Here is an 11,915-nt window from a genome sequence, read left to right on the forward strand (position 1 = left end):
AAAAGGACAACTAAATTATGACAACTCAGGGTAGCATTGCGGAGATATATTCTCTTTCTGCCCATGCAAGACGAGTTGGAGTATTGCTCGGAAAACCTCTAGAAACTTGCTCGAGTGGCTAAATAGGTTACAAGGTCTTTAATGTATTAAAGAAGGATGGAATTCTAATAACCTTTCCACTCGATTCTCGTTATTTTTTACTTGAATTTCTCGTTTACCCTTTCAACTTTCTTCTTACTCATGATTAATAATCAAAACTATGTAATTTTTAGATCACTATGTAAACTTCAACTCTACAAAATTAACAAAATTGTCGATATTTTAATTAGTTAAGTGAAGAACATGATTTGTCTATTTTATAAATAACCGTTAGATGACTAAATAATTTTCAATTTAGTTATTTTTTTATAAATTGATGATCATTAAGAGTAACTTAAAAATAGATAGTTTGGATATTGTGCAACATTACAAGATAAAAGAAGAGTAAAAAAAGTAAGCTAATTGGTTTTGACATATTAGCTAACCAAATTATATATACATTGAAGAAACAAATTTAGAGATTGAGGTTATCTATTAGAGGTTGTGAAAACATATGTGGTGGACACGGTTAGAACTAAGCTAATTAGTTAATTTTGACATATTAGCTAACCAAATTATATTTCTAGCTAGTTGCTCCCTATCCAATCATTAGATAGGTAATACCAACCGAATTGGTGTGCAACTGTTAAACGTTGCAAAAAGAAAATATAGAGATTTGCCAATCTCTGTCAAACACGGAGGCATGTATTAATGTGGTAATGGTATCACACAGTACTAGGGTTTGCAGGTTGTAAAACACGGTGGTGCGTTTCTGTTATCCTGGTTGTCTTAGGAGTCAAGTTGCGGGAGCTAAGTCGGAGCTTTGCAGGTTTTGGAACTCTTGTACTAGAGATAGTTTAAGCTGTATTTATCAAAGCCATGTAAAAATATGAATTTTAAAGCTGCCTTCACCTTCACGTGAAAAGCAGCAAAAACTTGCTAATTTCTTGATAATTTTTGTTTGGAAGACGGGGAAGCTAGAAAGCGTTTTCTGTTTTTCCTTCTTCTGTGATGGTCAGCTGCAGAAGGAGAAGGCAGCACAAGGGGAGGACTTGTACCGTTGTTTTGTTTTTCTCTAATAATAAAAAACAAAGGTATCCATGATAACTTTTTTTTTTTTTTTGGAAACTAGTATCCATGATAATTTAGTTGGTAGACTTTTTGTTCATAAGGCTAATATATATCTCTATATATATACAAAAAGGCATTTCAAAAGTTTTAAGGAGCCAAAAATGACACATGTGAACTACAACTAATTGATCGAGACGATGTATCTTTATTCTCTTGCACGCAAGTTCGAACTTGTCCTAGTTGCCTCTTTGGAAAATATAAGCGATACTGATTTTTCTTACTAATACGAACGAGAGGAAAGGTAACGTTTGAACAAACTATATGGATAAAAAAAATCATAAAAACGCCATTGGCTTTAATAAATACAGTAACTGAGCTCAACCTCTCTCTACTACAAGCAGGGACAATATACATGTGCACGCGTTATGAAACCTGCAAAGCTCTGATGCGCAATTAGCTCCCAACGGAATTGGATGACAATGAAGACATTTTGGCTTGGTGGTTTCAGGGAAAATGAAAGAGGTAAAACCATTTATTTTGTGTGGATCAACATGTTTATTTTCTTCGATTCCTCATTTACAAAGACAACGCCTTTCTCTCCGCTTTCGAGCACATTTACCTTCTTGGATCTCGATAGATTTTGGCTCACTTTTCTGAGACGGTAGTGCAGGCGACGGTCTTGGGGCTCTCCTATCTGATTTCTGACCATGGATTTGTTCATATGATGACGGTCTCAGCTGGTATATGCGATGAATCTGGAGGCGGAGCATGAAGTTGCAAGCTGTCAAGGGGTTCGCGGCTGGCGAGAGAGAGAATGGGTGAGCGATCTTAGGGAAATTACAGAGTGAGAAAAGGGAGGGATGGGGGGATTTGATGGATGTTTACAGAGGGTCGGGGAGAAAAAGAGGGAATGAAAAAGGGGATGGAAAGAGACGGATAAACAGTCGAAGCTGAGCAATCCACAATGATTGACGAGTAGGCGCTCTTCCATTGTGCAAAGCGGTGGCAATTTCGTAAATAAATAGAAATTCCAATCTGAACATCAGTGAGGGCGGTGGCAATTTCATAAATAAAGTGATATTCGGTCCAAAACAACTGTTCATTTGAACAGTGCAATTGAAAACCCTTCTTTAGACTAAAGTAATGTTTCGATCGTAAGATCAATCAAGATATAATTAAGGGAAATTTTATTTAAACTCATTTAACCTCTTTTAACACTCAACTTAAATTTTAAATGTTAATTGTCTATTTCATCATATTGCATAATTACTATTAAGTACAAAATGAAATTAATAATAAAACTCAAATTTATCAATAAATCCAAACACTATAATTAAATTAAACCCTACAATCACTTTTTGTTTATCCTAAATTAAACCCAAACACTATTGCTCTGATATTTATCTTATTCGTATTACTTGGAAGGCTAATTTTCTCTTTACTCGTGAAGATGTTGAAGACAAATATATTTCTGGAGGCACAACCAATGGAACTCTAACAGAAAAGAATGAAACTAAAAGCACGAAGGTAAAAACTTTGAAGCTTAAACTTTTCTCTGCAATATTTTAGGCACTAACTTCTGTGACATTCCCAGGTTTCTGTTGCTGATAATGTTCGTTGGAAGGAACTCGGAGCTCTTGTAGCAGTCTGGCTTGTAATACTTGCAATGCAGATTGCTAAGGTTTTTATCTAGTGTCATACGTAGTCGGTTTTCCTTACACCGAATCTTTCCATTTGGAGTCTCCTTCACTTCTTTGTATTAAGAAATCAAATTAACGTGAATCTTACTTGTCGGTGCAGACTTATGTGAAGAAATGTTCCGGAACATATTGGTTGATAGAACTCTTGTAGTTACGTACATCTTCCATGCTTCTTGTACTAGGAAAAGAAAAACTTCTTTGTGCCTGCAGATAGCCAGAAATATGACCAAGATGAGACTCCTATTGATGGAATTTTTTCTTGTCGTATAAATTAGATTCCGGTGGCTATTGGAGTAACTTCATATCGGGCAGTTAATCTGTACAAAGGGCGCAGAGTAATTGCATCGAAGGAAGAAGCAAGCACAAAGTGGCCAGTTTACAAGCTTATTGCTTATTGCTTATTGCGCTGGTGGCATAGCAGCTGGTATCCTTGGTGGATTGCTTGGCCTCGGCGGAGCATTCATGTTAGGTCCCATTTTTTTAGAGATGGGAAAACAAGTGGGAGCAAAGATAAATTCACATATTGAATTGGGTTTATGGGGATATATTAGGTACTAAACTTGGGTTTAAAGAGATATTAATAGTTTCGTTAAAAATTAAATGGATGAAAAGAGTAAGTTGGGTGTAGAAATAGGTTAGATGGGCTTAAATAAAATTTTCCTATAATTAATCTTTGTTGTTAAATGACTTGCTAGGCTTTTGATGGATAACCAAGGAGGTGGTAATCCAGCGTCCAATGCCGCAGACCAACCAGTTGGCTTGGGCTGCAATTTGTGATAGTGATTCTTGCATTCCTAATTGTCATATGGGCATACTACATGCGTGACGAGTCTGCAATAAAAAAGCCGTTAAAAAAATAGGAACTAAAATCACAAGGAGGAACTAAAATCACCTTATAAAATTGAATAAAGTTATAAAGATGTAGAAAGTAGAACTTCTACCACTGGCACTGCCATTAAATACACATGCACAGACATGGAGTCAAGTGTTATCGTATATTTGTACTTTTGTCTTAGCCCACATCCAACGCATCCACTAACACCTCATCAGTCTAATTTATGCATCTATCTTCCAGTTATCCAGTCACACTTCTCTAATACTTTCAGAATCATTTATGTGCTTAGTCTAAGACTTCATATATGATGGGTGCACATCATGGTTCTCAATGGATGTGTAGGCACATGAGAAATGATAGGATTAAGATATCTGAGGTAAAATAGGAGTGACCTGAATTGAAGATAAGATGGGAGGAAATCGATTAAGGTGTTGGGCACATGAACTGAAAACCTTCAAATGCTTCAGTTAGAAAATGTGACTATGAGAAGGAGACTCAAGACAAAATGGGTAGATAAAGACCTAGGAAAGAGACTATAAGAAAAGATATGGAGTACTTTGAGCTAACAGAAGACTTGATGCAAAGTCATTCCAGTTACATTACAGGATTCATACAGCCGATCTCACTTAGTGAGATAAGATTTAGTTGTTTGGTATTTTCATTTTTGGATTTCAACATATATCAGTGTGACATAAATACTCTTAAAGTTGCCTTACAATTACAAGCAACCAACCTTCCTTTTGTGTGGTCGAGCAAGGTTCATGCATGGAGGATATTAAAGGACCGCCGGTTCATACGAATGTGGAAAATCATCAGCTGTTTTTCATTTTTGCAGAAAGAGTTTGGCCATGGATGATAGTGTAGGTAATAGGTGGTGCAACCTCAATCAATGGTCCATATAATGGAAACATAGACACACCATATTAGCCACATTCTAATCATGTACATTTTTATGTTTCCACACTAGTCTTGAAAGCCTACACCAAGATCCGATTTGTGCTTCACAGTGCAAAATCATTCTCCAGTTTCACCTTTTAAACTTCACAGTGCAAGATCCGATTTGTGCTTCAAAGCTAAAGGTTTTTTATTTTATTTTAGTTACTCATAGAATTATCATTTACATGTTAACCACGATGAATTATCACTATATGAAAGCTTATATTCTTTGTGTTGTCTATATTACTTGGATAATAGCTTGCCTCAACAACTTATACAGATTGTTAAGGATAGTACTTTCATCAAAAAAAAAAAAAAAAAAAAAAAAAAAGAAAGCTAAAGGATAGTAATTACTTACAAAAGAATAGAGAAACCCTAACCCTAACCCTAGCAGCTGACTGTGCAAGAATCCCTATGACTATGAGCCATGGCTTGATTATATAGCTGAGCCTGAGCATGGTTATCATCATGCGGGCACTGCCTCTGATCCAGGTTATGCTTTTATCTTTCATGCGGTTTTTGTCTTCGAATTAGAGTAGATTTTTTTCTCTTCCTATTCTCATTCCCTTACCTCCCATTTCTCACAAATTACTTTTTATCTTATTGTCTCTATAAAAAAAAATCAAAATAAGATATTGACATGGTTTAACCGTAACCGTTCAAGTAGGAGGAGATGGAAGATGAGAGAGATTAGGAGGGAAGATAACCTTCATCCCTTCGAATTAGGTTGATGCTTTTATTCGTGGAGTAAAGAATCCCAACTACTATTTTCAGATCCAATCGAAACTAATAATCCCAACTACTATTGTACTAATCCCAACTAACTATGTTCTCTTTCCCTCCCCGCACAATCCCATTATATAATCACATGAGAATTGACACTTTTCAAAACCTAACCCTCCTCTTGTTCTTCTCCTGCTGCTTGTTTGTTTTATAGAGATAAGAGAATATAGTTTGTGGGTGGGAGAAAAATCTATCCGAGAACAACTCCTGCTTACTTTGTTTGTTACATGCTTACTTTGCTTGTTACATAGAGTGTAGGTGTGAAAAAAGTTTGTGAGAGAAAATAAAATACAAGGTAGGAAAGGGAAAGGGAACACAATACAATATATGCTCTGATTTAAGGTATGGAAAATTATCAACTTGTTAAACTTATAATGTGCTGCTTGGGGCAAAAAAAAAAAAAATAATACTCACAGTGTTGCTGCCCTACCGGGGAATACTAAAATTTTCCTATTGTTTTTCATTTAACAGATTGTTGCTACCTCCGGAATGGAGTCCCCAACTGAATCGGATGACGATGAAGACCCTCAAATTGCTTGTCACACAATTTTGGCTTTGGTGGTTTTAGGGAAAATGAAATAGGTAACCCTTTATTTTGTGTGAATCAACATATGTTTATTTTCTTCGAGCTCCTCATGTACAAATACAACGTCTTTTTCTCCACTTTCTAGTTCGAAGCTCATACACGTTCACATTCTTTTTTATTTCAAGGTTTACTTTGACAAACACTGACCACAACATTCTACCTGTCTTTGACTCCTTAGATACATAGTAAATATGTTTATTGTTTCTCGTTCATTGTTTGCTTGCTTGATGGGTTTTAGTCAATCTTTTGCTTATTAATGGATGGTTGAGGATCTTGGGATGGTCAGTTTTATGAGCATTGGGTGATTTGGGTTAGCCATATGCACTGCTTAAAGATGAACAAAATTATGTAGTTGTTTACTTTCCTTAATGATTTATATTATGAGCTCAAAGTTGAATTTATTTTTATTTTTATTTTTTGGAGTTTGATTGTTCATGTTTGGACCCAATGATATATTTTGTTCTATTGTGATGTACTTTCTAGATATGACCGGTGGAACGGAAGACAAAATTGAAGTGATTATGCTTCCAGCTCAGCCATCGTGTCTCCAGCACTCTAACTGATCCGTACTCTAAATTACAACGAAAACTATATACGTAGATCATATTTTAGCAGATTCCCTTCATGATTGGCCCAAGGAATCCATCAGAACAACAGCAAAAGAAGCAAACACAATCCCTGGATTGTGTCACTAATTGGAAGAACCCTCAAGTCATGCTACAGAAAATATTTCTAAACTTATAACTGCAAACTAAGAACCATATTTTTCTATTCTTTTTTAAATAGGAAACCTTAGTTATTTTCTTCATTATTAGTTTCCTATAACTTTTTCTTAAATTGTCAAAAGAGTCAATGCTCCTATAACTTTCTTATATCTTTTTGGAAAAATTCAAGCATAGAAAGGAGAAGAAAGGGAACTTTTCCTCAAACCCAACTTTGAAATTCCAAGTTCAAATCACTTATACATATTACCTTGTTCTTACATTTTCGTAGTTTACCCTTAACTAGGGGTCACATAGAAACCCTTAAGTAGCAAAAATAAGAAGAAATATATGCATATACAAAAAGATGATACCAATATTCAGATTCATATCTCTCGTTTCAAATTACTTACTGAAGTTTGCCTGTACAAGATTGCCAAAGGAATCATGTTTGAATGACTGCCAACTTGACCAATCCATAACCTTTCCAATGTTGCTCCTGGAATTAGATTCTTTGTTAAGGAGAAATAATTATATGTTCTGCCAAATTAGAGAACAAAAGGTTGGATAAGAAAACATGTTTTTATATATAGATGAAATATTTTGTTAAAAAAAGGGAATTATATCTTCTGATAAATAATGTGCATACATAAAACAACCATGTGCTCATCAGAGAAATCTTCCGTCTCTGTCAATAAATTCTAAATTTAGCTGAAATATTCCTCTTTGTCCTCTGGTGTTGTTTACTCTATCTCTTGTTACTAACTTTGTGTTTGTTACGCCAAAAAAAAGAGCATCGCTAAAGTGAATTTTCTGTATACAAATGAAGTAGATAAAATTTTAGAAATGCAACTACCAAGAATAAAGTAACACTCGGGAAATATGTCTTATAAATAGAGATTTTTGGTTGGGGAGTTTTTGTGTTAATATGTGGTGACTACTCAATGATAAACAACACAAAGTAGGTAGTAACAATCACAAAGTGAATAGGGATAGTTACCTGCCAGTGTCGAATTCGAAGTATTCCTATTTTTACTAAAGATCATGCTATGACATGAAAGATTCCATACTTGTAACATCCCATCAGAATGAAGCACAAATGCAAGTGCGTTTCCACGAAAGATGCATATCACCAAGTCTTGCACAGCCCCTATCCTCCTTCCCCTGCATTATAAGTTCATTTTCCAGGGTATAAAAGAGTAATTAACACGGCAATTTAAAACTCTACAGTTCAAGAAAGAAAACTAAAGTGATCCATCGTGTTTTTGAGTAAAATCTTTTAGTTACTTATCAAAAAAATGATGCATAACACAACTAACATTATATACATAATGTAACAAAAGATCCTACTTCTATTCAAACAGGAGTGGACAAGGTAACCCACAGTATTCTCTCTTCATAATTCATTTAACCTTCTTGATCTTCTTCTGTGGCTTGTTTGTTTTATAGAGATAAGAGAAAATAGTTTGTGGGTGTGAGAAAAATAGTTTAAGGGACTAATGGTAATAGTCATGGATTTTTAGTTAAGAGATCGTTGCTCCAATTAGGTTAAAGTTAGGGGACCATTGCTACAATTTTCTCTATGCTTTTATCTTTCATTGTTTTTCGCCTTCGAATTAGGTTGATGCTTTTATTCGTGGAGTAAAAAATCCCAGCTACTATTTTCAGATCCGATCAAAACTAATAATCCCAACTAGTTTTGTACTATGATCTCTTTCCCTCCCCCACAAGGGGTGTGCTATCCACTCACATTTTTTACTTCTCACACATCTTCTTAGTTTTAGGTCGTCGGATCGAATGAATCAAAGAAGATTAAATAACATAATTAACAAGAGGTGTGTGAAAAGTAAAAGGATGTGCGTGGATATCACAACCTCTCCCAACAATCCCATTATATAATCACATGAGAATTGACATTTTCAAACCCTAACCCTCCTCTTGTTCTTCTGCTGCTGCTTGTTTGTTTTATAGAGATAAGAGAAAATAGTTTGTGGGTGTGAGAAAAATAGTTTAAGAGACTAATAGTCATGGATTTTTAATTAAGGGAACATTGTTCCAATTAGGTTAAAGTTGAGGGACAATTGCTATTTTCTCTATGTTGTTATCTTTCATGCAGTTTTCGTCTTCGAATTAGGTTAATGCTTTTATTCGTGGAGTAAAGAATCTCAGCTAATATTTTCAAACCGATCAAAACCAATAATCCCAACTACTATTGTACAATGATCTCTTTCCCTCCCCACAAGGGGTGTGCTATCCACACACCATTTTTTTACTTATTATACACTTTCTCAGTTTTAGACCATCAAATCGAATGAATCAAAGAAAATCAAATGACATAATTAACAAGACGTGTGCAGATATCACCCCCCCCACCCGAAAAAAAAATCCATTATATAATCACATGAGAATTGACACTTTTCAAACCCTAACCCTCCTCTTGTTCTTCTGCTTGTTTGTTTTATAGAGATAAGAGAAAATAGTGTGTGGGTGTGAGTAAAATAGTTTAAGGAACTAATGGTCATGAATTTTTAGTTGAGGGATCATTGCTCCAATTAGGTTAAAATTGAGGGATCACTGCTACAAATTTCTCTATGCTTTTATCTTTCATGCGGTTTTCGTCTTCGAATTAGATTGATGCTTTTATTCGTGGAGTAAAGAATCTCAACTACTATTTTCAGATCCGATCAAAACTAATAACCCTAACTACTATCGTACTATGATCTCTTTCCCTCCCTCCCCCCCCCCCCCCCCACCACCATTATTTAGTTCACACACACCTTCAATTTTAGACCGTTGGATTGAATGAATCAAAGAAAATCAAATGACAGAATTAACAAGAGGTGTGTGAATATCACACCCGCCCACAATCCCATTATATAATCACATGAGATTGATCAAAAAAATAATAATCACATGAGAATTGACACTTTTCAAACCCTAACCCTCCTTTTGTTCTTCTTCTGCTGCTTGTTTGTCTTATAGAGACTAGCATTTGCCTACACACTTTGTGTGTATGAACATAATTTTTTAGAAAATAAGAAGGAAAGAGGGAGAGAGAACATGGGGAGTGGGAGGTTTTTGTTTTTGGTTTTCTTTTCTTTTGGTTTTTTTTTTTTAATATTGGAAGTATTTTAACATCACCTATAGGTGAGACTTCAATAAAAATTGTAAAATTTGGACCAACGAAATTACATTTTTGCCTATCATTTTGTGTGATAGAAGACTAATTTGTCTTTTCACCTTCTTTTGATTGACAAAGAAGGTAGAGATAAGAGAAAATAGTTTGTGGGTGTGAGGATAATCTCTCCGAGAAAAACTCCTGCTTACTTTGTTTGTTTTATAGAGGGTAGCTGTGAGAAAAGTTTGTGAGAGAAAATAAAATACAAAGGAAGAAAAGGAACACCATACAATATATGCTCTGATTTAAGGTATGGAAAATTCCCAACTTGTTCAACTCATACTCACAATGTTGTTTGGAGCCAAAAAGGAAAATACTCACAGTGATGCTGTCCTATTCGGGAATACTAAGGGCCTGTTTGGTATCATATTTGAAATTTTTTATCATTTTTCAAAATATTTCTTAAGAATATTTCTTGAAAACAATTTTCTTTAAAACTCAAAAACTTGATTGGTTTGCGATTTAAAATTTTTGAATCTTACGACTTAAACTAAACAAAGAGATCTAAAAAGATGGGGTCGCATGAGAGGGAGAAAGAGGAGAGGGTAGGAAAGAAAGTAAGAGATGATTGAAGGAAAAAGAAAGAAGAGAGAGGATCAGACGAGATAGAGAGGAAGAGGAGTGAGAGAAAAAACCGAGAGAATGAAGAGAGGAGATTGGAGGAGAGACAAAAAAGGTATAAAAAAAAAGAGGAGAGAGAGAAATTTGGAGTGAGAGGGAAGGAGGGAGAGAAGTAATAAGTGATGAGCTTAAGTTTTAAAACTCTAAAAACTCACTTTTTATGTTTTTAGATAATAAACTATATTTTTGAGTTAGTCTTAAGTTCAATTTTTGAAAACAGTGTTACCAAACAAGTTTTTAAGACATAAAATTTGAAAACTGTTTTTTAGTTTATAAAATTGGATTCAAGTAGAGTATCAAACATGCGCTAAGATTTTACTATTGTTTTTCATTTAACAGATTGTTACTACCTCCGGAATCGAGTTCCCAACCGAATTGGATGACGACGTAGACCCCCCCTCCCCCGGCGAATTGCTTGTCACACAATTTTGGCTTTTTTAGGGAAAATGAAAAAGGTAAAACCTTTTATTTTGTATGGATTAATATGTTTATTTTCTCCGACTCCTATGTACAAAGACAACGCCTTTCTTTCTGCTTTCTAGCTCGAAACCCGTACACATTCACCTTCTTTTTTTCCAAGGTGTACTTTGACAAACTCCGACCAAGTTTTACTTTCCTTAATGATTTATATTAAGAGCTCAATGTTGGATGTTTTTTTTTTAATTTTTGGAGTTTGATTGTTCATGTTTGGACCCAATGATATATTCTGTTCTATTGTAATGTACTTGCTAGGTAACCAAGTAATCCTGCAGCCAATGCCGCAACTCGATTGTGGTACTATGGACGGTGGAACGGAAGACAAAATTGAAGTGATTATGGCTCCGGCTCTAGAGGCCAACTAACTTGGCTCAAGATCATGTTGTGGCCACTACCAGTCGCGATTGTAATTGGCATATGGGCATATTACATGCATGAAGAGGAGAGTATCGCAAAGGGATCCGACGGTTTTTTCGAATCTTTGTATCTCACTGTCCCGAATACTGGTGTTTTGATGTTGATACATTACTTTTTTTTTTTTTTTTGGCGCCTGGGGTTGGTTGTCTTCAATCTCAAACAACTCAAGGACTGGTTTAACCAGAGGTCTAGCTATATCCAGCTTGTTTCTGCAACAATTATGTTGCTTTTATTGCTGATAGGCTTAGGTATTTCATTAGTATATGTATTGGAGGGTGAGAAGTTCTACAATTTAGATGTGTGGTACTTTAATATAATCACTATAATGAGAGTTGACAACGGGGATTTTTCTTTCACGTCCCCCGAAGCTCAAGTTTTCGCTTCCGTCTATGTATTTATAGCATCGCTACTTGTGGAAAACTCTGAAGGGGAATTAGACAATGTTGCTGATGAAATTCAAAATGCAATAGGATGACTACAAGGTTGGATTCAAGTCTTTAATAACACGCGTAGAACTTCGAGCCTCATTCAC

At 35.2% G+C, this 11,915-nt stretch overlaps 1 long non-coding RNA gene across 1 annotated transcript; it reads left to right on the top strand.

Annotated features, from left to right (window-relative positions):
- The first annotated feature begins 5,507 nt into the window (after positions 1-5,507).
- LOC108173011 (uncharacterized) lies at positions 5,508-7,417 on the top strand. Its single transcript, XR_003773417.2, has 3 exons — positions 5,508-5,745; positions 5,875-5,985; positions 6,473-7,417. It is a non-coding gene; the product is annotated as an uncharacterized lncRNA (long non-coding RNA).
- The last annotated feature ends 4,498 nt before the right edge of the window (positions 7,418-11,915 follow it).

Source organism: Malus domestica, chromosome 05 (genome assembly GCF_042453785.1).
Source record: "Malus domestica chromosome 05, GDT2T_hap1".
In the NCBI taxonomy this organism is placed as follows: domain Eukaryota; kingdom Viridiplantae; phylum Streptophyta; class Magnoliopsida; order Rosales; family Rosaceae; genus Malus; species Malus domestica.